Source organism: Danio aesculapii, chromosome 7, assembly GCF_903798145.1.
Source record: "Danio aesculapii chromosome 7, fDanAes4.1, whole genome shotgun sequence".
NCBI lineage: Eukaryota > Metazoa > Chordata > Actinopteri > Cypriniformes > Danionidae > Danio > Danio aesculapii.
The window spans coordinates 14,227,044-14,232,642 of NC_079441.1; the positions used below are offsets into that span (position 1 = coordinate 14,227,044).

At 32.1% G+C, this 5,599-nt stretch overlaps 1 long non-coding RNA gene across 1 annotated transcript; it reads right to left on the bottom strand.

The window, feature by feature from the left end:
* Positions 1-1,391: 1,391 nt before the first annotated feature.
* LOC130232743 (uncharacterized) lies at positions 1,392-5,189 on the bottom strand. The gene is made up of 4 exons (XR_008838132.1): positions 5,123-5,189; positions 4,773-4,870; positions 4,594-4,686; positions 1,392-1,475 (listed from the first exon to the last, which is right to left on the bottom strand). It is a non-coding gene; the product is annotated as an uncharacterized LOC130232743 (long non-coding RNA).
* Between the last annotated feature and the right edge of the window lie 410 nt (positions 5,190-5,599).

Sequence of the window (5,599 nt, forward strand, 5' to 3'; positions counted from 1 at the left end):
TCTTATAATCTAAAGCTTATGCAAAACGATGTGTATAAACAGCTAATGTTTGTTTCTCAGCTTGCTATGCTCAAGATTCCAAATGATAAATGTATTTTTTATTCTTCTTTGCAGGAATTTTCAAAGCATCGGGTGTTGAGACTGCTTTGAGGATTTGAGGTTCTGCGCCAACTTTCTTTTCAGCTGGCAAGTGCACATTGGTGGGTATTTCTTTTTATTTTGTCAAACTGTCTTGTGATTTTGACACAGAATACAGATGTGTTCCAGTAAACCTTTGAATGAGTGTTTTTCTTTAAGGAGCTTTCATGCTTTCCTTTGAATGAAAATGAAATTGCCAGTCAGTGTTACACCATTGAAGTAATTCCTACCTTTTTGAAGTCATTGCAGGTTCCACTGCCTGAGGTTTGAACTGGACATAATTGCTTGAAGACCTCTGCTGAATGACTGGTCAAGTGGAGGCGAGAAGTTCAGATCCTGGAGTCTGTCACTTTATACAGTAAGTGTCTGAGACAGTTTACTGTATCTTAATACAGTACATACTGAAAGAAGAATACAAGACTTTGTATTTCCAGCTACAAATGTAATAATGCATATTTAATAATGCTTCATTTAAAGGGATAGTTCAGAAAAAACGGAATATTTCGTCATTATTTACTCAACCCTTCACTTGTTCAAAACCTGTTTGAGTTTCTTTCTTCTGTTGAACACAAAAAAGATATGTTGAAGAAAGCTGGAAACCAGTAATAATTGATATTATTTAATAGTATTTTTTGTTCATAGAACACTCTTTCAAATACATGTACACTGTAAAAATTAAAGGTTCCTGGAGGCACTTTTTGGGGTTTTTCACATTGCCACACCGGCGGAACCCTCTAAAGAACCTCTAGGCACCATTTCAAAAAAGGGCAGTTCTTTGAGGAACTTCAAGGGTTCCTGGAAGAACCCTCTTATTAACACTGTAAAAATGAAAGGTTCATGGAGGCACTTTTTGGGGTTCTTCAAATTGCCACGCCGGCGGAACCCTCTAAAGAACCTCTAGGCACTATTTCAAAAGGAGCAGTTCTCTGAGGAACCCTCTTATTAAGAATGACCAGGAACCACCTTGAGTGCTTTGAAGCACCATTTTATTTTTTAATGCTTGTTTTTCCTATCTCTCTTAATTTATGGTTTGTGCAAACATGTTTAATCACAAATTCAATAGACATCTATCTATCTATCTATCTATCTATCTATCTATCTATCTATCTATCTATCTATCTATCTTTATCTATACATGTTTGTAGATTTTTAAAAAATACAATTGCATTTTTCTTAAATAATTACTTTTATTAATCAATATACATCACAATTACATTCACATAATATGATTAATAATGTAATATACATTTTAATGCAAATAATCAAATTTAAATAATGTCTAGCAATAACAGTCAGCAACATCTTTAGCTGTCCACTGCTTCACATTGAAGGTGTCCCTATAAAAGTAAATTAAAAAGTAGTTAACCTGAGAAGTTATGAAAACAAAAGAAATTCACAATATTCCCAGAGCCATTTTTTTTTACTTATCAAGACATATACACAAAAGATATGCAGAACATTTCTGAATAACAAAAGGAAACATCAATAAAGTTAGGAATTGTCTTAATTTATATAAAAGGATTTTTTTTCACTGCTTGCAGAGTGCCCGTATACATCAATAAAGGCAAAATCCATAGAATGTAAACCTCTCAAATATCTGAGCACAAGCAGAAATAAGACAACACAAAAGCTGTCTGAAACCACTCCCTCCTTAGTGCACCCCACATATTTTCCCACTCATTCACACAGATAATGCACTATAATTTTGAGTGTAGTGCATTTGCGATAGTTATTTTATTCAGGTTGTAGTTATTAGCTTTTTTTTTTAATTAACCATTAGTTGATTAAAAACACATTAAATAAAGAGAAAATTAAATGAGTTAAAAATTTAAATCAACTATGCATGAAGGTCAAATATTGTTTTTGGACAATTTAAGTGGCCTTTGAAATACAGAAATTAATATTACAGGGCTCAACAATAAGTTTTTACAATAATACAATGTAAAAACATGTATATACAGTACTTAATAAGTGCATTGTACCATATTATTAATTTAACTTTAAGTACTGTGGTTAAGGTGCCTTAATATAAAGTTGGTCTTGTTTTTTAAAATATATAAATGAAAGTAAAGCAGTCTGTCAAGTTTACGTTATTTTGCGAATTGTTTTCTACTTTAATGAAAATATATATTACAAACTCGATTAATGTAACCATTTTGAAGAAAATGCCATGTTTTACTGTAGTTTTTAGAGCTACGGTGCAGCTATTTTGGAATGTCGCTGTGTCTGACGTCACGGGGTTGGTTCCGTTCCCTCAACTGAAGTGATATTGTGGAAATAATGGACTGAACATGAAGACTGAAAAGCCTAATTTAACACAATGCGTGAAGTTGTGGACATGCATCGCAGAGCTGGTACAAATACAAGGAACACACTTGTGTTTTAAAATCTAATTTTTAAAAAATGTTTACTATTTTTCTTTTTTTTTTTTAAATACTGTTCATTTGATGTGCTTTGGTCTACTCTCTCACACTGGTGCAGCGCTGCCTGGCACGGTGATTTACATTCAGACTAATGCAACGATTACAATAATCTTTCAACATTAAATATGAAGCACGAAAAAACCTGTGATGTGAAAAACGGCACCGATCTTAGTTTGGTTTGAACATGAACAGAAGTGAGGGGCTATATAGTGAAAAGTGAAAGTACCCGCCTCCATTACGTCAGGTACCAGATCTTGTTAAAGACATTGAGGGCAGTCAGGCATCGTAAAACAGAGAGTGGACCAAAGCACATCAACTGATCGATAATAAAAGAAAAATTTAAAAATGTATTTTTATGTTTCGGACATACAGTTGAAGTCAGAATTATTAGCTCCATTGAATTATTAGCACCCTTGTTTATTTTTTACCCTAATTTCCAATTTTTTTTAACACATTTCTAAACATAATAGTTTTAGTAACTCATTTCTAATAACTGTTTTATTTTATCTTTGCCATGATGAGAGTAAATAATATTTTACTAGATATTTTTCAGAACACTAGTATTCAGCTTAAAGTGACATTTAAAGGCTTAACTAGGTTAATTAGGTTAACTAGGCAGGTTAGGGTAATTAGGCAAGTTACTGTATAACGATGGTTTGTTCTGTAAACTATCAAAAAATATAACTTAAAAGGGCTAATAATTTTGACCTTAAAATGGCTTTTAAAAAAAATTAAAAACAGCTTTTATTCTAGCTGAAATAAAACTTTCTCCAGAAGAAAAAATAGTATCAGACATACTGTGAAAATTTCCTTCCTCTGCTAAACATCATTTGGAAAATATTTTAAAAAAAGAAAAAAAAAATTCAAAGGGGGGTCAATAATTCTGACTTTAACTGTAAATGTAATGCTTGTATTTGCACCAGCTCTGTGATGCACATCCAAAACTTTATGCATTGTGTTAAATTAGGCTTTCTAGTGTCCATGTTCAGTCCATTACTTCCACTGTATCTGTTCAGCTGAGGGAACGGAACCAACCTTGTGACGTCAGACAGTGATATTCCAAAATAGCTGCACCCTAGCTCTAAAAATATAAACTATTGTAAAACATGCTCTTTTCTTCAATAATGGTTACATTAATCGAGTTTGTTTATTATATTTTCACTAAACTGGACATCAATTTACAAATGAATGTACTGTAAACTTGACTGAGTGCTTCACTTCCACTTTAAAGGGACAGTTCACCCAAAAAATTTAATTCTGTCATCATTTACTCAACCTTCACTTGTTCCAATCCTGTTTAAGTTTCTTTCATCTGTTAAACTGAAAACAGAAAACCTATAACCACAATCCATACTTTTGTTATACTGGTTATAATTTATTTTTAACGGTTAAAAATGCTCAGCTTTAATCAAAATATAATGTTTTGCACTCAACTAAAGAAAGAAAATCAAACAGGTTTGGAACATATTAGAGGTGGGTAAATGATGACAAAATTTTTATTTACTTTAAACCACGTTTATTTGTGAGGTGGTATTAACTAACTCACTACTTTGTTAAAAAACTTTAATTTGGTGGACACTTTATAAATATTATTTTAATTGAACAACTATTAATTTTAAATGTATTACCCAAGCATTATGTTGCTTTATCTAATAATAAATGTAATTTAATTAAATTCAAGTTCACATACTGTAGTTATTTTGCTTTAGTCAGGTTTCAGTAAGACATTAAGATTAGGATTATTAGTGCATTAAGATTGTTGTCTGTTCATTTACAATACTTGCTTTAGGTGCAAGTGGCCTGACGTTTAGAAGACCGAACTTAAAAAAAAAAAAAAAAGTATTTTGACTTATTTACCATTTTTCTGGTTTGATTTTTAATAGATTTTTTTCTAGAACACATAGTAAATTAAATTCTTGATCTAATAATGCGAGGAACAGACAGTTTCTATGAAGTTAGCCAGATATGCATTACTGTGATTAAAGTGGGACGAGCAAAAGTCTACATGACTAAAATGTGGATTTTCACTAACTAGTCAAAGCATCCTGAAGATGTTGTCCGACAGGAATTCAGCTCCAGTACTGCTGTGGTGCAGCCCATCAGCATGGGCAAGCCTAGGACGATCCTAGAAAAGATTCCAATTGTTAATAAAGAGCAAATTCTTCACACCATGTTAATAGCCATTCATTCAGAGCAAAAAGTCTGCTGAACCTTTCATGTCCACAGCAGTAAGTAGAAAGCTGTCCAGAAATGATGATCTGCATTGCAAGTGAAGTGCATCGGACCGTTTTAACCTGGCCCTCTGCTACCTGGATTTGATACAGCAAACTTTAAATTTCTAGTCTATATCTGTCACAATGATTTACACCTAATATGGATACATCAGAAACAAGCAAATGAGAAAATAAGTGAGTGATTTTAAACACTTAAAAGGTTAAAAGTTTAATGCCATTAGTTCAGTGTTACCCAGCTGGATAATGATTATCAAATAATATTGTTTGTTAAATGAAGTATTTTTACATTTATTTCCAATTCAGTTAGTTACTTAAAAAAATACTTACATTTGAGGTGACTCAAACGGCTGTTTGAGAGAATACTGAACAATTTCAGGGTTTATGTGGAGGTTCTGAGAAGGAAAAAGGCAGGCTTTATGTACATTATTTGTGTGAATGAATAAAAAATATATTGAAGTACATAACTTAGACACAATTTGTCACACAGGTAACTGTTTAAGAAACGCAAATAATAACAAATGCGTAATATTACTCACAAACAATAAAAGGAAAGAATATTAGATAGCATCGCGGCTAGAAAATAATATAAGCAACCCTGCTCAAGACACTTGCTACACACTGTTTATGTAAGGGAAGACAATAAATAAATAAATATATTTGTGGGTAAAGCCGTCTAATAAGTACGAATGTATAACGTTATCTGTTTAATTTGAAATGAACGGTCGCTTGCAATGGCTTTCATGGAAGCTTCGTGTTCAATGACAATAAAATATTTCGACATAAATCAATATTTTACATCAAATT